This window comes from Melozone crissalis, unplaced genomic scaffold (assembly GCF_028551555.1).
Source record: "Melozone crissalis strain CALT ecotype California unplaced genomic scaffold, PUWL_Pcris_2 ptg000066l_1, whole genome shotgun sequence".
Taxonomy (NCBI): Eukaryota; Metazoa; Chordata; class Aves; order Passeriformes; family Passerellidae; genus Melozone; species Melozone crissalis.
In genome coordinates this window covers 4,169,469-4,190,408 of record NW_026535844.1, presented here as the reverse complement: position 1 = coordinate 4,190,408, position 20,940 = coordinate 4,169,469, and the positions used below count along the sequence as shown (strand labels likewise).

Here is a 20,940-nt window from a genome sequence, read left to right as displayed (position 1 = left end):
GACCGGGAGAGATCCCTCAGCAAATCCCACACGGGCACAACAGATCCAGCCTGGACACACAGAGGGAATTTATTACCAACCAAATCATAGCAGCACAAGGAGAAGGGAAAGAAATCTCTCCAACACCTTCCCCCTGCCCAACACTGATCAGCCAGAACAGGGGTCACCAGGGCTCTGCCCAACGGGGCTCACTGTGGATCATCCAGCGCGGATCCTCCCATGGGGGATGGAGCTGGAGCAGCGCACGAAGCTCTTCCCACACTCGGGACACTCGCAGGGCCTCTCCCTGGTGTGGAAGTGCTGGTGAGTGACGATCTCTGAATCCCACCTGAAGCTCTTCTGACATTCCAAGCACTCCTAGGGCCATTCCCCAGTGTGGATCTTGTGGTGCTTGCTGAGGTCGGAGGTCCCACTGAAGCTCTTCCCACATTCCCCACACTCCCAGGGCCTCTCCCCAGTGTGGGTGTTCAGGTGTTCCATCAGGGTGGAGCTGGAGCTGAAACCCTTCCCATATTCCAAGCACTTGTGGGGCTTCTCCCTGCCATGAGGCTTCTCCACCAGCTCTGAGCTCTGGCTGCATCTCCGGCCGCCTTCCTGGCTCAGGGCAGCTCTTTCCTCCCCACACCTCCCTGGGCTAAGTTTGCAGCCCCTCCTTGTGAGGGATCTCTGGGGCTTTTCCTCCTCCTCCATCTGGCCACAGCTTGGGAATGACAGACCCTGGTTTGGGGGAAACCAAGGTGGGAGCGCCTTGGAGTAGAGGCTCCTCCTGGCAAGGTCCATCTCTGGAACTCAGCAGGAGTCTTGTGTCCATGAAAATCTCCACACATCAATATTTAGCCCGAAAAAACTCTCCCAGGAGCTCCCTATTGCTGATCTCTCCACTTTTGGGGTTCCACAGGTTTCCTTTCCTTGGGATCACAGGGGTCCAATGGTTCCAGGGGTTCTCCATTCTCCGGTGTCCTGCTTAGGGATGATCCAGGGGCTTTTGGGGGTCCATGGGGTCCCTTCTACCCTGATGTTTTACTTTGAGATCCCAGGGATCCCAGGGGTCCCTCCTCTCCAGGCTCCCCCCCTTTCCAGTCTGCCGGGGTCCCCCTGCTCTGGGATTGCCCCTCTCTGCTCTCCCCACTCTGGGTGTCCCAGGGGTTCCCCTCCTCTGCTCTCCTGGGGGTCCCCAGGACCAATGTCCTCCCCCGTCCATACGGGGCAATGGCCTCGTGGGCCCCCAAAGATCCCCCAAGGGGCTCAGCTTTGGGGTCCTGCAAGATCCAAACCTATACACACAGAGAAAAAAACCTCCCAGAGACACCAGATGATATTTGGGGGCAATTCCACACTCTGTGAGCTCCAAACACACCCCAATAAAAAACCCTCTCAGGGACCCCCCTGATGGATTTGGGATGAGCTCCCCCTCCCTGCTCACCTGCAGGACGAGTTGGGGGTGATGGTCCCGCGGCTGCGGCCACAGGGGGCACTGGAACCTCCTGTTCCTCCAGTTCCTGCTCCTCTTCCTGCTCCTCCTCTTCCTGCTCCTCCTTTTCCTCTCTCCCTCCTCCTCCTCCTCCTCCTTCCTAATCCCACCTCCTCCCCAGTTCCTGCCTTCTGTGTATTTAGAGTGGGGAACCTTGCTCGTTTTTAGAACTAGAACAAAAATCCCAGACGGAACAAGGCTTGCTGCTTTTAGTCAGAAGTATCAGTGACTAAAGGTCACGTTTCCTTTGGTTTGGCGCCGTCCTTGTTCCTCCTCAGTGTTCAGGCTGGGCTATGGTGTGTCCTTGTTTGCTGCATTTTCCGAGTTCCTCTTGCACCCTTTGGGCCATAGGCTGTGCCCTGGGAGGGTTCTTTGTGCTCCTTTGTGACACAGGAGAACCTTCCAGGCGGTTTCTGCGTGAGCTGCTGCTGGGATGTCACAGGAACAGCGTCACGTGCCCGTGGTGTTCCCGTTGCTGTGGGACACAGAGGCCTCAGTGCCCAGAGTGGCTCTGGGCTCATTGCCGGAGGATTCTCCTGCCCGAGGCATTCTCAGCAGCCAGTCCAGAAGCTGTCCTTCTGTGCTTGCAGGTGTTATGTTTGCCCAATTATCCCATCATAAAAAAAACCCAAACAATATTTAAGATAGCAGCAATTTTAATTAAATAGTTGAGCAAATATATATATAAGGGATAATAGGGTTCAAATAATAGTGCATAAGATAAAACAACCGCGGGGTACGGAGGGCAGGGTTCAATGACCCTTGCCACTTCACGTACAATCTTGCCAAGTGAAAGTTGCCCCTTATATGCCATGTGTCTATGCCATCTCCTCCTGTTTTTGGTTCGTCACTTTTCTGTCTCCGCCCTCCTCACCACCTTTACCATGCATGCGCCACCACTCGGTTTGGTGGTCGCACAGGTCCTTGGGGGTAGTCACTGATGAAGGCCGTATAGTCTTCTTCATTGTCCTTTAATTCACCTTTGGGTTACACATGCACACCAAGCCAGTATAATGTAAGCCAAAACTAAGATATTACTACATTTTAGCATCAAAGCAATAAATCTCTTATAGCGGGCATTTTCCTGGGACCCAACAAGATGTTCACTTCTCTCAGTTAATTTTTAGTAACTGTTATCTCTTGCTTTTTCCTCCTATCCTTGAACATCTGCCAGGAGAGGGGGGTAGAGCCCCCCCTCTCCCTTTCTTCTTTGGCATTACAACTTTTAACTGTTTTATAATTTCCAAATATTAATTACTGTATCAATATTGATGACTGTTTCAATTTTATCAGCACGAATCATACCTATTTACCACATTGTTCTCTCTCAGTGTGTGCAGGGCCTGGATTTCCTCCATTCCAAGCGGGTGATCCACAGGGATCTGAAGAGCTCCAACATCCTCTTGGGCACTGACGCCTCTGTCAGGCTGGGTGGGTGTTCCTGGCCAGGCACGGCGCTCCCGGGCTGCGGGTGTGGGGCTGCTTCCCAGGGAGGGCCAGAGCCCCACAAGGGCTGCTGGGGGCACTGCCTGGCCCCTGCTGCCAGCTGAGAGTGGCTGCCCCTGCAGAGAGCTCAGCAGAGGAGCAGGGTGCCAGCAGTGCCTTTGCTTTGCCTATGGCTCTGCCAGAGGGGCAGCAGTGGGAATCTAAAGCTCCAAGGGAATCAGTAAAAGCCACTGCATGAAAGCTGAGGGTTTCTTGAAGGGTCCAGTTCCATCTTTCCTTGGCTACAGCCCTGAGGGCTTTTCCAGCTGACTTCACTACTGCACTCTCAGACTGGGAGTGGGGAGTCTTGGTGCTTGGTTTCCTCATTCCAGCTGCCTTTGACAGGGTTTGTTTCTGTCCTCAGCTGATTTTGGCCTCTGCGCTCAGCTCAACCCTGAGCAGGACCAGCGCAGTGTCCATGGTGGGCACTGCTCGCTGAATGGCCCCAGAAGTTGTGACCAGATCTCCTTATGGCCCCAAGGTGGACATCTGGGCCTTTGGCACTCTGACCATCGAGATGGTGGAAGGAGAACCTCCTTACTTCAGGGAAACGGCGGCCATGGTAAGAGGCAAATTCTGCAGTGGCTGCAGAGGCCTGTGAGCACAGGGGGACCCTGCACTGGGAGCAGCAGCTGGAGGTTTCTGCACATGGGAAGGGAATTCCCAGAGGACTCCAGCCTCAGCACAGATGAATATTCTTCAGTCTCCAGCAACAATTTGTGTTGGGATTTATGTTGTTGGAGCTCATCTGGCTGTGCGGATGACCTGGAAATGTGAAGCAAGTGCATCAGCTCTAATGTTACCTTGCAAGAAAACCCCAAACCAACCCCAAATCCCAGCCCCAAACACAACAAGGTTTCTGCAGGAGCTTCTAAAAAACATTTTGCAAGATGATCTTCCTCCTGATTCTTCTCACTGGGAAACTTGTTGAGAACATGAAGATGATTGTTTAACATCCCCATAGTCTAACGTATTTCTTTCCTAGTCCAAGCTACTTTCTCCGTGTCACCAAGCCTGAGCTTTCAGCAACACAAACCTCCTGTTTCTTGCCTGGCACTTTCTGGGATGGGGCATCAGGAATGCATTTACTTGAGTGTCAGTGGCACTGCAGAGATGCACTTGATGTAAGAATCCTCTGAAATAACACAGGCAGACCACACTGACTCTGGAAAATGGCCTGTAAAGCTGGTGTCCACATTTGGAGAAGCAAAATGTGCTATTTCTGATGGAGGTTCCTACTGACAGAGTCAGCCAATAAAACTGGCTCTCAAGGCGAGATCATTTGGATGTTGCAGTGGCTGTGGCAGCCCCAGGGTTTGGGTTTTTTGGCTGGCATAGCAAAATGAGCTCTGAGCAGCATCTGTGGCAGGGAGGAAAGTGCCCCTGGAGCTGGGGCTGAGGCCCCGGGCTGGATGTGAGCCCGTGTGGGTGTGAAGGGAGCTGGCAGAGCGCTGAGTTTGCTTTCCCTGCAGGCTCACGCTCTGATCCGGCAGAACGGGACCCCGCAGCTGCAGGAGCCCTGGCGCCTGTCGGCTCTGCTGCGGGACTGCCTCGAGTGCAGCCTGGAGCCGGATGAGGAGCGGCGCTGGGCTGCCCAGGAGCTGCTGCAGCTGAGGGCCAGGGGCTGCAGGGGAAGCAGCAGCGCCAGGGAGGGGTTTTCTTGTGGGGCCCCCTCCGACAGTCTCCAGTCTGGCTGCGTTCCACACGCAGAGCAAGCAGAATCCTCGCCTGCTGTGGCTTGGCAGGCTCCTTTGGAGCTCATCTGGGCCTGGTGCCCCACAGCGAGCAGGGACATCTTCAAGCAGCTCAGGGGGCCCAGAGCCCTGCCTGACCTGAGCTTGGATGTTTCCAGGGAGGAGGCACCTCCCACATCTCTGGGCACCTTCTGTCAGTGTTTCCCCACTCTGCTGGTTAAAAAATTCTTCCTTAGATCTAATCTGAGCCTGCTTCCCCGTCCTGAGTTTCAAACCATTTCCCTTTGTCCTGTTGCAACAGAGCCTGTGAGGAACTTGACTTTGGAAAGTAACAGTTCATTTCTTTCCTTTTTATCCTTTGGGCAGCAACCATTTTTATCATCAGCCAAGCCTCTCTCCAGCCCGACCCCTCTGATCACTGCAGTGAAGCAACTGAGGGAGCAGCGGAGGAGATGAAGCCCTTGAGGACAGCTTTCTGTTACAGTAGTCAGGACAACTAGTTAGTTATGGTAGTTAGCACTGGTAGTTAGTTATGGGAGTTAGGACAGCCTGTTTGTTATGGCAGTTGTTTGAATAAAAACTCTCTTAACCCTCAACTGCCTTGCCGTGTCCCTTCCTTCTCCCGCTGTGCCTCAGCTGCCCGGAGCAATGTGAGGGGAGAGCGGGCCCAGCCTGGCCCAGAGCTGAGCCCCAGCAGAGCCCTGGCAGAGCCCAGAGCAGCCTCGGCACCTGCAGAGTCAGCCTGGAAGGAGGCGCTTGGAGCCTTCTCGGCTGCACCCGGCTCTTGGTTACAAACTGGGTGTGCTGGAAAATGCCACCGGCTCTGCGCGAGGGCAGAAGGGGCCCGGGGAAGGCCCAAGTGCTCCATGCAAGGGAAAAACCTCCCCTGGGTCTGTTATAAATAACTGGGTAGTGTTGGCTTTTGCTATTATGTATTGACTTCTGCAAATTTTTCTTAATCACACTGATTTTGATAGAGTACAATTTTGTCGTGGTTTCACTGACAGGAAGTAGGGGTTTTTTTTGGGATATGCTGTGGTTACCAATAGATGCTCAGGTTTTGACATTGGCACCTGATGTAGCCACTGAGGTTCGGAGACACCTCTGAGAACACACAGCGGTTAAAAACCAGAGCTGCTCCTCTGGGAAGCTCTCTTGGGACTTTGAGGGAAGGAGGTCGGATCTCCCTCCCCCATCCAGCTGCTGCTGCTGGGCGGGGGAGGGGCAGCCATGTGGTAGGCCTGGGCCTGGACAGAGATGGGAGGTGAGGAAGCCCTGGAGGATGGAAGGGTGGAAGAGCGCCAAGAGACATCGGGCAGCCAACCCCCCCCTTCCCCCCCGCAGGGCAGAGTGAGAGGGAGAGCCAGCATCTGAATTTGATAGCGGGTGCCGGCCCAGGAGGAGAAGGGGGGGTGCAGCGAGAAGGTGCCTGGCAGGGCAGCGTGGGAGTTCCGGAGCTCCAGACAGGCATGAGACTGAAATTTTTAACCCTTTTCTTGCATGATAGAAACCTTGCAAATGCTGGTCCTCCTGGAGCTGAATGAGAAGAGAGATAAGAGATGAGATAAGAAGGGATGGGCCACGAGGGAAGTACAGAAGACTCTTGAGTGCGGGGGAGAGATGACGGGAGTGGCCTTTTGGCTGGACTTTTCTTGCGTGGCCATAGATGGAACCAGTTTTTTTCCTGTGACACAGAGACTGCATTTAGGGGTTGGGAGTGCCTCAGAACCAGGAGGGTTCAGTGTGTGTACCCCTCGGCCCCAGGGGGTGAAAAACTGGGGGAGACAAATGTCCCAAAGGAGAGACTGTGCCTTTTTGGAGTGAGACAAGGCATCCTTGAAAGACAACCCTGAAGCAGCTCTGGTCCATGCACAGTGGTGAGAGCACTGGGCATGGAAGGAAGGTGTCAGGATGGCAAAGGATTTTCCGGGCGGTGCTGAGTGACATGGAAACACACGAGGTTTCAGCGTCTTTCCAGGGGATGCCTATGGTCCAAGAAGGACTCCTTTCCTCTTGATGAACTGAAGATTGAGTATTCTAAAGGGTGGTGCCAGACTGAGAGTTGGTGATTTGGGGGGAATGTATTGCATTGGGAAATTTGGTGGGTGGGAGGAGGAAAATGCTTTTGTAAAGTTTTCATTTTCCTTGTGGTTTTTTTTTTTTTTTTCTTTTCTTGTAGTTTAGTTAATAAAGTTTTCTTTATTTCTAAGCAGGAGCCTGCTTTGCTTATTCCTGGTCACATCTCACAGCAGACACCAGGGAGAGGGTATTCTATTGGGGGCACTAGCATTGTGCCAGGGTCAAACCATGACACATGGGAAGGTTGAATGGGAATGGGAAACCCACTTCTGTCCTGGCAGCACGAGTGCATCAACTCAAGGAGGGAAACACTAACCAAGGGAGTTCCACTAAAGTGAAGGTATCTCTAGCATGTATGCCCAGGAAAGGGTGGCCCTGCCTGTAGCCAGGGAGAGGCACGGGAAAACCAGATCTTTTGGACGGTGTGGATCCAATGGCCGGGCACACCAGAACCACAAAAATACAACGCCTTAGTTGATACTGGTGCACAGTGTACCCTGATACCATCGGGGCATGTGGGGGTCGAACCTGTTTCCATTGACGGAGGGATCCCAGCAATTGACCCTGTTGGGAGCTGAGGTGAGCCTGACTGGGAAGGAGTGGATCCTTCCCAGAAACATCCTGTTGTGACTGGCCCAGAGGCCCCGTGTATTCTGGGCATAAACTTCCTCCGAAATGGCTTTACAAAGACCCAAAGGGACTCAGGTGGGCTTTTGGAATAGCCGCTGTAGAGGCAGAGAACATGAAGCAGTTGAACACCTTGCCTGGACTATCAGAAAACCCAACTGCAGTAGGACTCCTGAGGGTAGAACAGCAACAGATACCAATTGTCACCTTGACAGTGCACCGCTGGCAGTATTGGATGAATTGGGATGCCGTGATCCCCATCCACAAAATGATCCATGAGCTGGAGTGCCAAGGGGTGGTCAGCCAAACCCACTCACCCTTCAACAGCCCCATCTGCAGCAAAGTGGTTTGCCACCATTGGCATTGCTAATGCATTTTTTTCCATTTCTCTGGCAGCAGAATGCAGGCCTCAGTTTGCTTTCACGTAAAGGGGTGTGCAGTACACCTGGGACCAACTGCCCCAGGGGTGGAAGCACAGCCCCACCATCTGCCATGGACTGATCCAGGCTGCACTGGAAAAGGGTGAAGCTCCAGAACAGCTGCAGTACATTGATGACATCATTGTGTGGGGGAACACGGTGATGGACGTATTTGAGAAAGGAGAGAAAATAATCCAGAATCATCCCCATTCCACACCTGCTGTGCACCGCCCACTTTTGTTTCTGTCCAGGCACCGCCCCTTTTCCACATCCTATTCATTGCCTGCCCCTTCCCACGCTCCTATTCCAGCCCCCCAGGCCTCTCATCTCCCCATCGGCCATCACTCACTGGGCCCCGACCCATTTCCCACAGTCCCATTTCTAACTCTTTTCAGTCCCTGCCCCCTCCCTGCTCCATCGCTCCCCACTGGCCGCCTCGAGCAGCCCTCCCCCTCTGTGGGCATGACTACAAGACCGATTGGCATTTATTGAATGGCTCCACGCAGGGTTTTGGAGCCAGCCTGACCCTGGCAGGGCCCAGTGCAGGCTGGGAATTCGGGGGAGGCCAAGGGGTGTCCTGACACTCTGGGTGGGGCTCATGGATCAGGGTGGTCCCAGCACTTTGGGGGGACAGTGAATGGGGGGGCAGTGAAGGAGGGGTCCCAGTGCATGGGGGAGTAATGAGCCTTAATTGGTCTTATCCTGGCAAGCTATTACAGCTCCAGAGCTCAGCCCCCAAGGGGAGTGAGTGCCAGAGGCCAGCTCGCTCAGACCAAGGCCGCGGGTCAGCCCCTAGCAAGCAGGGAATATTCAGCTCTTATAGAGATTAGCCAGCTCTTATGATTTCAGCTTTGCTTGCTAGGCAGCTTGCCCTTGGCTTGAGGCTCCAGCAGACAGTAGAGAGAGGAGAAGGAGAAGACGCCGGCTGTTCCACGAGTATGGCTTTATTGGAGGGATCCGTGAAGGGTCTCAGCACTTCTTCTTCTAAGTTAGTAGGGGTACAGTATGCTACTTTTATAGCCTTGGCCCAGTTCCAATCTTGACCAATGGCAAAGGTTAGAGGGACCATAAGTGACCAATAGTAGGGTTAACAAGATATTGCCTTACATGGTTTTAGGGATAGGTTATAGGGTGGATGTCCCTGGAGTCAGGAAGCTTCTTTGCTGCTGTGTCAGCATTTCTATTATTCAGATTCTCCACGGGGCCCTGGCTAAAGCTGTGCGTTTCACCACAGGGGAGGCCCTGGTAAATTCAGGGGTGTCCCTGGTGATAATGGGGTGTAGCCATGATATTTTCTGAAAAACCCTTTCCTTAGGATTTTTTCTCCTGAGAAGCTGAGAGGCCTCAGAAACAAAATGTAAACAATGGTTACCTGCTGCTGTGGAATGCAACAGGTGCATCTGTGATTGATGTCATGTGGTTGTTTCTAATTAATGGCCAATCACAGCCCACCTGTCCGGACTGTCTTGGTTCTTGGTCAGTCACAAGCCTTTGTTATTCATTCTGCTTCTATTCTTGGCTGGCCTTCTGATGAAATCCTTCCTTCTATTCTTTTAGTATAGTTTTAATAAAATATATATAGCATAAAATAATAAGTCAAGCCTTCTGAAACACGGAGTCAGCATCCTCTGCTCTTGTCTCATCTGAAGACCACTGCGAACACCATCACAATGGGGGGTCCCGGTGATAACAGGGCGGGGGCGACAGGACCGAGCCCCAAGGGACCATTATAATACCATTAAAAAGGCTCTACAGTGGACAAAAAACCTAGATAGATTATATTGTACTAACAAGTAGATACAAGGAATTATCAATAATTGATATCAATATCAAGCACCATAGTAAAATAATTGTGATCAATTTCAATGTGCAAAAGCCAATACAGAAATGCAAAAGCCAATTATTATATTGCCATTTATAACACAGTTCTGCTGCAGCCACAGCGGAAAGCTGCCTCTGCTGCAAGGCACTGAGGGGGTTCATTCACCCCCTGACTTGCCACTATGTCCCTGCGTGTCCGTGAGTGCCGCCAGAGTGTCCCCAGTGACATCACCCCAGGAATTCCCACCAAGAATATCAATGAAAATCCGCAGAAAATTCCCCAGTTTTGTCCCAAATCCTTTGCAGAGAGGAGGGAGGGCACAGATGGCATAAGCGATGTCCCCAGTGATGTCACCACCCCCAATGACATCACAGCGGTGACATCACTGTCCCTGCAGCAGATTTGGGATGTCCTCCATGGCTTTTTGGCATTGCTCGGCCACCGTGCTGCTGCTGGGGCCACCACAGGGACTGAAGAGGAGGTTGTAGATGTCCCCAAGTGTCCCCAGCAGGTGATGCATGAACAAGCGAGAGCTGGCCTCCCACAGCTGCTCAGCCTCAGCCACGGGGGCCTCCAAGGCCTTGGAGACATTGTGGGACGCCTCCTTTGTCCCCTCCAGGGTAGCCTCGATGCCCCTGAGCAGGTGCCGCATTTTCCAGGGGTACCCTGTGGCTTTGTCATACGCGGTCACCAAGCATTCCAGTGGACCCAGGGCCACACCTGCCCACTGTCCCCTCCTGGTGGCTGCCCTTGCCTGGCTGGCGGCCAATATGGCCTCTCTCATGGCCTTGGTGGCTGCCACCACCTCATGGTGGCCACTGCCACATGGGCCTTGTGTGCAGCCACTGCCAAGGCCAAGTCCTTCATGGCCAGAAACACTGGCGGCCGCTGGGCCATGGCCATCAGAGTGTGTATTGACATCCCCGGGTGGGTGGCCTTGTCCCACGGGTCCCCAGCCTGGGCAGTGGTGGTGGCTGCAGCACCGGCCTCAGCAGTATCCATGTCCCTGCAGGTGTCACGGAGGTCAGCGGCCTCCCTGGCCAGCTGGACCCAGCTCTCCATGAGCATGGCCACCAAGTCCCGCCAGACACCAGCCCAGAAGATCTGTGGGTTGATGTTGGAGAACTTGAGGACTCTCAGGGACCAACCCAGAGTGAGGACATTGAATCTGTCCAGGGAGTTGACATCACCATGGTCCAGGGTCTAACAGAGTTGCCAGGTGAAGTTCCTCAGGGCTGCAAGCAGGGACTTTGGGTACACACGCCGCCACACACACTTGTATGGCCTGGTCACTGTGGCCACCACCTTGCCCAGGGTAGCCACCACAGCCACCAGTGGCTCTAGCAGCTAGGGAGAGGAAAGAGGAGGTGTCAGGGACCCCGTGGCGCTTGTGGCCACCTGTGGTGGGCCCCTGTGCCCTCCCAGGGTCCCCTTGTCCCCTCCTTGGAGGGCTCTACTGTCTCTTCTATCCCTTTGTCACCTCCTCGTCCCCTCTGCCAACCCCCCTGCCAGGCTACTCATCCTCTCTGCTGCCTCCCTGCCACCCTTGGTCCCCTCCACTCCTCTGTCACCTGCCCCCCCTGCCACACGCTCCTGTGCCCTTTGTGACCCTCTGCCCCCCCTGCCCCCTCCCCCCACCCCCTGTGTCCACTCTGCCACCTCCTTGCCAGAATTGTCACACCTTGCAGGAGTCCATGGCCGCAGGAGACACACTGGAGACACTCTAGGGACACTCCAGGGGTCAAACACGGCCAGGGTGGTGCTGGCTGAGTCCAGCGACACTGCAGGGACATGGGGACACTGGGCAGGTGGCACCAGGGACACAGCATTGCCACCAGTTCCAGCCCAGTGCCTGGTTCTGTCCCTCTGTCACCATAGACTTGACCTCACCAGAAAACCTTTTTCATGGGGGCCATTGACCAGCCATTCCAAAACCAAATACTGGACATATGTCAACTCCCAAGGTGGACTGAAGACCCTGCATGGGTCGACCAATGGCCCTTATGAAAAGAACATCTACTAAATTTAAAACAGCTTGTGGAACAGCAATTGCCCTTAGGCCATATCTGTCCATCTTCTAGCCCCCGGAACACCAATATTCTGTATACCTAAGCAAAATGGCAAGTGGTGAGCTATTAATGGGCAGTAAATGCAGTTATTGAAGCTATGGGTGCTCTTCCATCAGCTACAATGATGCCATTCAATTGGCCCTTAGTAATGTTAGACCTAAAGATTGTTATTTCACCATATCTTTACACCCTTATCATGTACCTCTGTTTGCCTTTTCTGTGCCTACCTCCAATCATGCAGAACCTCAGCCTTTGAGGCTTTGTGTTAAAGTCACCCTCACTTTAAATGAATTACAGAAACTGCTGGGTTCTTTGAATTGGCTGCATCCTGTTTTGGGTACATCCACAGAACTTTCACATCCTTTGTTTGGCTTACTCAGAGGAAACCCCCACCTGCATTTGCTTTGACAGCTTATCCTAGAAGCTAGAAGTGCCCTTGCACACTGTGCTCAAGCAATAGAAAACCAACAGAATTGGAGAGGGGATCCTGATAAATCTGTGTACCTTGCCATAATTGCTAAAAAATGTCGACATTTTGCTGTTCTGTTTTGATTGTTTGCTAATGATAAAGACCGTTTGCATGTGTTAGAATGGTTATTCTTACCTCACATAGCAACAAAACCTGTGTGGACTGTTAATGATATGTTCTCTTATTTAGTTAAGAAAGGTAGAAACAGATTGCAAACTCTCAATGGCCAGGTTCATCATGCCATCAACGTACTTGCAAGTAAAGAAGACTCTGACAGCAACTAACTTCCAAATTGTGCTTGCAGGTTTTTCTGGACAATTATGTATCCATTATCCCTCACATCGTTTATGGACAGAGATGGGTAACCTCCCCCTGCACTCAAAGCATCACTGCAGCACGACCCCTGCCAACAGACCAGGTGTTTTTACAGATGCATCCAGCAAAACCAACAAAGGTGCAGGGATTTGGCATGAAGGTGACTCTTTCCAGTGGCATAAAAGGGTGTGAATGTTAAAGGATGCCTCGGTGCACATTTTAGAATTGGCTGCTATCCGCTATGCCCTTCAGTGATTGTCACAGGAACCACTTAACACCGTAACTGATTCCTCGTATGCTGCCAATGTTGGATTCCATTGACAATTTTCCTATTTAATGCATGTTAATAACTATCTTTTGTTTACAGAGTTAAGAACATTGTGGACTTTAATTAACAGCCAGCTGCATGATTTTTATGTGTTGCATGTTCGCTCCCACACAGGTTCACCTGGCCCTATTGCAGAAGGTAATAACTATGCAGATGTCATTGTCATGACAGGTGTGGTACCAAATACTGATAAATTTTCTCCTCGAGCCAGGTCTCATGAGCTCTTAGAGGACTTATCACAGCTGAGATAGCCCAGCTACTTCAAATGGCATAAAATTAGCAGGATGACTTCTGAATTAGTGTTGGAAACAGGAAAGTTTTAATAAAAGGCAAATAACAAAGCTCTTTGTAGATAAAACCTGAGCCAGGGGCAAGAAGTTCTTGCTCCTGCTAAAAACACCCCACAAAAACAATGATTTCTTTTGTTCTCTTCTTTTTCTAGTGAATTACTTAGGCGGGACTTTTTGGCTTCTATCCAATTGGGTAGCCTTAGGTTTGAGATGAAGTCCCAAAGGTCCTGTGAAGTGTCTTTTTACCAAATTGAGGAGAGAAACTTCTGGGTTTTTTCCTTTTTAAGGACATAAAGGATAATTTGGTCACTGTTTCAATAGGGGGAACATTCCTACAAAATACTTTTGCACAGGCCAAGCTATGTCACAACTTTTTTACACCAGAATGCTTATTCTCTTCACAAGCAATTTCAAATAACTTCCTCACAAGCCCATGATATCCTGTTGTCTTGTCCCTCCTGTCATGAGGTTGATCCTGCTCCTTTAGCAGAAGGCACTGAGCCCTGGGGTTTAACTCCTAACTCCATTTGCAAATTGATGTCACCCCTATCCCAGAGTTTTGTTGCTTAAAATATGTTCACGTTTCCATTGACACCTATTCTCATTTTCTAAAAGCAACTTCTTACACCAGAGAGAAGGCCTGTGATGCTCACCTGTTTTGCCACTCTGGGCCTTCCTGACACCATCAAAATGGACCATGGACCTGCCTACACCTCAGAGAGAGTTTGTAACTTCTTGCAGACATGGGGTGTGCCTCACAGTACTGGCATTCCCCGCTCTCTCACAGGGTAAACTGTCGTCAAGTGTGCCCATAGGACCCTAAAACCATGCTTGAAAAACAAAAAGAGGGGGAGTTGGGGTACCCTCACAACAGAGTAGCTAAAGCCCTATATGTCTTCAGTTTTTTAAATCGGGACAAGATAGGACAGACTGCATGTGACAGAGAGCATTCCTTCAGCACAAAGGCTCATCTAAGACCTCCAGTTCTGGTGAAGGACTTACTGGCTGGACAATGGAAAGGAGCCCTGGACTTACTGACATGGGGAAGGGGCTGGGCCTGTGTCTCCACAGTGTCTCCATGTGGAGTGGGATCCATCACAGTGTGCAGCCTTTTGTCCCACTGTCCTGATCCCATGTGTATATAATTGCTATGTTATAGGTATATGTTACTATTTTTAAAAAGTTGTTAAAGTTATTGTTATCACTGTAATTAATGTTTTAGGAGTTGTTTAGGTTTTTCTTAGTATGTTTTCATTGCCTAAAAAAAAGGAAGGGCATTATGTGGAATATGGGGCGATATTTCCTAAAGTTGTTAAGGCTCGTGCCCACAGAAGGCCCTGTGGGGAAGGCACAGCTGCAGGCTGGATGGTTGGAGGTTGGCTGGACGATGAGAGGCAGTTATGAGGAGGAATGCATGGACAGCACATCAAAGGGAAACAGATTGGGTGATAGGACCTGTGGACAGCAGACTGCAGCTGAGCCAGCCAATGGGTGCCCTTTTTCTGTTGAGTTCTGGTTTTGTCAGGTTCAGAGTAAAGGTATAAACGGAGGGTGATTTCTACAATAAAGTGATCTCCTTCAGATGCACAAGGGCATCTGTGTCTCTTTATTCCCCATTGCTACACCTTAGTATTGTGTGAAAGTGTGAATGGGAAATGAGGAGAGTGGGAAGTGAATGTTTATGTCCTGTGTCTTGTGTGGCTGATAGGTATAGCTGCTGAGTGAATGAGATGTACTGCAGTACAAAACAAACAAGGAGCTTCGAGCCGAGTTTCCTCTTTTCGGGTGACCGAGACAGCCAGAAAAAGCAAAGTGTTTGTTTTGCATATGAATAAAAATTTTTAATAAAGATTTTGTGTTGTCTGTAAGAATGTAATTCTGTGTTTCAGTTGTGGACTGGGATGTGATCTTTGGGTAGGGTGTAAGTGTAAAATCTGTCATGAGAGGTGTCATTGCACAGGCACACTAAAGAGTGCCTGGGGCCGGGAGTGGGAAAAAGTGGAACTCTGAGCCAGGAATTGGGCATTAAATTTTTAAAAATTTCTGTAGGAAATAGTGTGTGGGAAAACTGCATTTAGTTCCATGAGCCTGAACAGTACCTGAGAAGGACTGGGAAAATATATGTGAAATATGTAGAGTCAGATTTGTTTTGAAGTTAAGAAAGAAGGAAAAAAAAAGGTGTGGGGACAGTGCCGGGATAAGCTGAGAAAATGGGACACAAAGCAAGCAAGGAGAAAATCCCCAGGGGAAAGGGGAGCCAGGAAACATTAATGGATACACCTCCAAACATCCTCCTAGGCATAAAATTGGCACAGCGGGAACATAACCCTGACAAAAAGAATGCAAATAAAATCAAAATGATTGATTACTATATGATGAAATAGACTCATCAGGAGACAAGATCTGATCATTTATCATTGATCTGATCTGGCCAAAATAGAGTTCCTTTGAAGGGTGGATATGCCAAACTTTGAACATTCATGTGAATGCCAAAGAACCAGTCAGTCAAGAAAAAACTGATTCTGCTGTCAGTTGGAAGGGTGAGGCTTCCCTGAGGTAGGTGAACACATTTAAATTAAAAGAAACTGAAAATTGGGACCTTAGAGTATCTGCCCCCTCCATATCTGCCAGCACCTGATGCACCCCCTGCAGCCCTTGATGGACCCAGCCAGAATTCCTGGGGCAGAGCAGTCCAGCAAGAGGAATGGAAAAATGAGAACCAAGCAGTGGCACTAAAGCCCCTCCTAGAAGTGCCACTGGGAGGGGCACACGGGGAATTGGGTTGAATAGGGAAGTCAGGGGCTCTGTCTCCTGGGGTCAAAATATCAACAAGAGCCCTTGATAAATTTCAAATTAGGCCCTCAGGAGGAAGAATTTGAATTTTTAGTAGACACAGGGGCTAAGAGGACATGTTTATAGAATTCCAAGAGGATGCAAAAAAAAGCCAAAATACAGTTCAAGTAGTAGGGGCAAAGGGAGAAGGATATGAAGCACCTGTTATAAAACATGTAATATTTGAAGGAACAAACAAATTAGGAATGAGGGATGTTTTATTCGTATGGGGGGAAGGATATAATCTGATGGGAAGGGATTTGCAAGTGCAGTTAGGTGTTGGGGTACTTCCAGAGGAAGAGAAAATGGCAGTCAAACTCTGGGGGGCCCCAGGGGGTAGAGCCAGCCAGGCCCCAGCAGGGCCCAATGTGGGCCAGGGGCTTGGGAGGACCGAGGGGGAAGTGGCTGGAGGCATTCTGGGGGATGTTGTGAAGCAGGCAGGCAGCAAAGGGGGGGATCCTGGTGTGTTACTCCAGGAATTACCCCAGGATTTGGGGCAATTTTAATGAAAATTCTCAGAAAACTCCCCAAATGTGTCTAAAATCCCACACAGGGAGGGGAGACAAGACAAGTGACACCAGCGATGTCCCTGATGATGTAACTGCCCTGATGATGTCACAGTGCTGTCATCACTGTTCCTGCAGCAGCTTTTGGATGTCCTCAGTGGCTTTTTGGCACCACTCAGCCACTGCACGGCCACCAAGGCCACCGGGACCACTGAGGGGACTCAGAAGGAGCCTGCAGATGTCCCCAGGTGTTCTCGGCAGGTGACGCGTGGCCAGGCGGCTGCTGGCCTCCCACAGCCACTTGGCCTTGGCCACTGCAGCAACCAAGGCCTCGGGGACATCGAGGGAAGTCTGATTTGTCCCCTTCAGGGCCAGCCTTGATGTCTCCGAGCCAGTGCCGCAGCTCCCGGGGAAACACGGTGGCTTCGTCACAGGCAGCCGCCAAGCGCTCCAGCAGCCCCAGGGCCGCCTCCGCCCTCTGTCCCTCCTGGTGGCCACCTTTGCCTGGCTGCTGGCCGCCATGGCCTCTCCCACGGCCTTGGTGGCTGCCTCTTTCTCCATGGCAGAGGCTGCGACCCAGGCCTCAAGCGCAGCCACCGCTGAGGTCACCTCCTCCTTGGCCAGGGCCACCAGCGGCTGCTGTGCCGTGGCCACCAGGTTGTGGATTGATGTTCCCTAGCAGGTGGCCTTGTCTTGCAGGTCCCCAGCCAGGGCAGTGGCGGTGGCCGCAGTGGTGGCCTCATTAGTGGCCACGTCCCTGTGAGACATAAACTTTAAGAAATTTAGAGATTTTAAAGGAGCTGAGGTTTCAGTTAGAGATAAGCTTTATTAGAGTTAATCAAAAAATGGGAAGGCCTTGAGGAACTTAAGAGTTAGTAGTTAATCAATGATTGAATGCTTGTCAACATACTGTTTGGTTAGCTGGGTTTTTAATGAAGAATATAGAAATTGATAAATAGCTTTTAGGAACATAAGACAATTGTGGCTTCCTCTGTTCTGAAACCAATTGAAGATGGAGAATGGGAGTTCTACCAAGGGTTCATTTGTCATATTTGCATTGAAAAGTTAGAAAGGTCAGAAAGAGGAAGACTTCATTTTCTCCCTCATTTTGGGACCCCTCCCCATGAAAGGGACCACCGACCCATTTCGAGGAACAAACAACGCATGGTTAATAGCTTTTGAACTAATTACCATACGAAGTGGGGAATGGGATGTACCAAAGTTATTAATATGCATTTGTATTTTGGGTATTCACTACTGGTATAGATAAAAGGACTCTGCAATCACCTGAGACAGAGTAAAGATCCATTCTGAATTAGGGAAAGTGTCTAGGAGAGGTGAAAAGTCTGTGGGGCCAAAGCTGAAGGAAAAGTCGGATGCCGGAGACAGCAAGACGGCAGAGAAAGGAAAACAGAAATGACCACAAGGTCAATTTGCCCCCCCCCACCTAGGAATTCCTTTGATAAAGGAGAACTGGCGATAAATGTCATGCGGAATGAATATGCATGAACCTATTGTGAAACTGTATGCATATGCATTTGGAAGGGGAATAAAAGGAGGCCTGAGGTCTTCAGGGGTACGCTTGCCTTTTGGGGAGGCTTTTGTCCGGTGCGCGTCATAATAAAAGCATACCGGGCTTTACAACTTTTATAAAGTTGTGAGGTTTCTTCTTTTCTCCGCAAAACACACCTGTAAATTGTGGTGTCTATTTGGGAGCTATCCCACATTGCAATAAACATCCACTTTCTAACTTTAAACTGTTAGAGAGTCTTTGTCCATCACAGTTGGAATATCAGTACTAGATCAATATCCATAATTTTAGTAAATCACTTGCAGACATTGCAGAGATTGGTGGCCTCCTGGGCTAGGTGGGCCCAGCTATCCAAGAGCGTGGCCACCAAGTCCCACCAGGCACTGACACACTGACAGCGCTTGTCACATGGGCCCAGGTGGCCCCCGGGGTGGCCCCAAGGGCAGCCAGGGCCCTGGCCAGGAAGGTGACACTGGGGTGGCTCAGGGTGTCCCAGAGGCGATGAATGAAAGTCCCCAGGGCTGCATGCAGAGATCCTGGGGACACGGCAAACAGCACGTCCCCGTATGGGCCACTCATGGTAGCCACCAGCTCACCCAGGGTGGCCACCATGGCCACCAGTGCCTCCAGCAGCTGGGAAGGGGATACAAAGAGAGGGGACAGGGGAGGTGTGAGAAACCTTGTGGCATTTGTGGCCTCCTGTGGCGGATCCTCTGCCCTCCTATGGTCCCCTTTGTCCCCTCCCTGGAGGGCTCTCGTGTCCCCTCTGTCCCTTTCTCACCCCCCTCATCCCCTCTGCCACCTCCTGCTACCCCCCACTGTTCCCCCCTGCCGCCCTTGGGGTCACCTCCCCCCTTCCTACCATGCTGCGCTCCCCTTTGCCATGCCCCTGTCCCCTACTGGAACCCCCTATTTCCCTCCACCACCCTGTTCCCCTCTGTCACCCCTGTCCCCTCCTGCCACCCCCATGTATCCCTGTCTCCTGCCCCCTCCCTATGCCGGGATTGTTGCACCTCTTGGGGCTCCATGGCCGCTGGGGACACTGCGGGGACGCCTTGGGGACACTGGGAACACTCCAGGAGTGCTGGCAGAGGGAGGTGACACTCCCAGGAGACACTCCGAACACAGGCAGGGTTGGGAGGGCAGGCAGGGAGAGGTAATGTCACCCCTGGCCCCCCCCCCCCCTTGAGGGGCCATCATGGGTCCCAAATGTGTCCCCAATGTTCCCAAAAAGATCCCAATGTCCCCTGAGTGTCCCCAACAGTGCCCAAGTGTTCCCAAAATGTCCTCTTGGGGACAATGGGGGACACACTGGGTTCATGTGGGCACACTGTGGGGACATGGGGGTCACCACAGAGGTGGAACCAGGGACAGAGCAGTGGCACCAGTTCCATTCCAGTGCCACCAGCCCAGTGTCCCCACTTCCATCCCAGTGCTCCCAGTGTCATCCCAGTGCTCCCACTGCCAGCCCTGTGCCACCATCTCTCATTGTCCCCATACCAATGTCTCCATTCCAGTGTCCCCAGTTCCATCCCAGTGTCCCCTCCACTGTGAGAGTTCAATCCCAGTGTCTGCATCCCGGGGCATGGGAAGGTCTCTACTGGTCTGTAGAGCTCCATACTGGTCGGAACTCGTCTCTACTGGTCTCTACTGGTCCAAACTGGTTTTCTGCATCCCCTGCTGCCCCTGCTCCTCTTTACTGGTCCATACTGTTTTATATTGGTCTGAACTGGTTTATACTGATCAGGGCAGAGGAAAGTCTCTGATGGTCAGTAGATATTCATACTGGTTCGTACTGATCTGAACTTGATTGTTCCAGCCCATACCAATCTGAACTGGTCCCCACTGCTCTGAACTGGTCCATACTGCACTATACTGGTTCATACTGGTCTATACTGGGCAGGACAGGGGAAGGTCCCACCTGCTCTGAAGAAACTCATACTGGTCTAAACAGGTCTGAACTGGTCCCCACTGCTCTATACTGGCCCATACTGACCCTTACTGCTCTATAGAGTCTCATACTGGTCAATACTGGTCTGAACTGGTCTGTACTGGTCTGTACTGGTCAGCATAGGGAGAAGTCTCTACTGGTCTGTAGATATTCATACTGGTTTATACTGGTCTGTATTGGTTTATACTGGTCTGAACTGGTCTATATTGGTCTAAACTGGTCAGGGCAGGGGTGTCGCAGTGCAACCAGTCTGAAGCTGCCCCCTAAATTCAACCAGCCTAGAAGTAAACAAGTCCCTGAGTGAACAAGGATAGGTTGGATTCAGTTCTACACAGGAACCCTCAGCCAATGTCATTCAGCTCTAAATGCAGACCTACCACTGGCCAGGGAGCTGGATGGTGCTAAGACCCAAACCAATCACATGCGCAAGCGAGGGAAATTTGAAGCTCCTATAAAAGAAACTGTGAGAATAAACCTGAGGCTGTTTGTCACAAGGACCTTGGAGAGTTGGGCTGTTTGCATGTCGCCGATGAACGGCCCCCACCGTGATACGCAGTGATCCACGAAGTGATGCGACTCAGCCATTTTCTGTGTGCAGAGCAGGAGAGACTGAACCGTGTAGGAGCCAGGAAAAGCCGGTAAGGCAAGAAACCCAGACAGTGAAGGAGCTGAGAATTAACAGTAAGGCTAAAAAACTGAATGGTGTAGGAGTCAGAGAAAGAAAAAAGCTGAAAAATAGAAGGAAAACCTCACCAAAGAAAGAGGCGGATTAACCTCTGTAGAGGAACAACCAGTCATTAATGAACTTCTATTTTACTTCAACGAGGAGAAAAGTATTATCAACAAGCTCTGAAAGCCACTATGGATGTTATAAAACTTTTGATTTTTATTTCAAACTCTCATGTTCTCAAATTTCTCTGATGATTTCCAATAAAATCACAACATAACCTGGCAAGCCAAAGGCTCGTTGGAGGCAGAAGCTTGTCAATGGTAAGACAATCTGCCCATCACCTTATTCCAAGACTCAAATATTTACAAAACGAATATTAGAA

General features: G+C 51.0%; 1 pseudogene; it reads right to left on the bottom strand.

The window, feature by feature from the left end:
• Positions 1 to 20,940, bottom strand: part of LOC128945487 (zinc finger protein 850-like) — a 162,240-nt pseudogene that overhangs the window by 101,788 nt on the left and 39,512 nt on the right.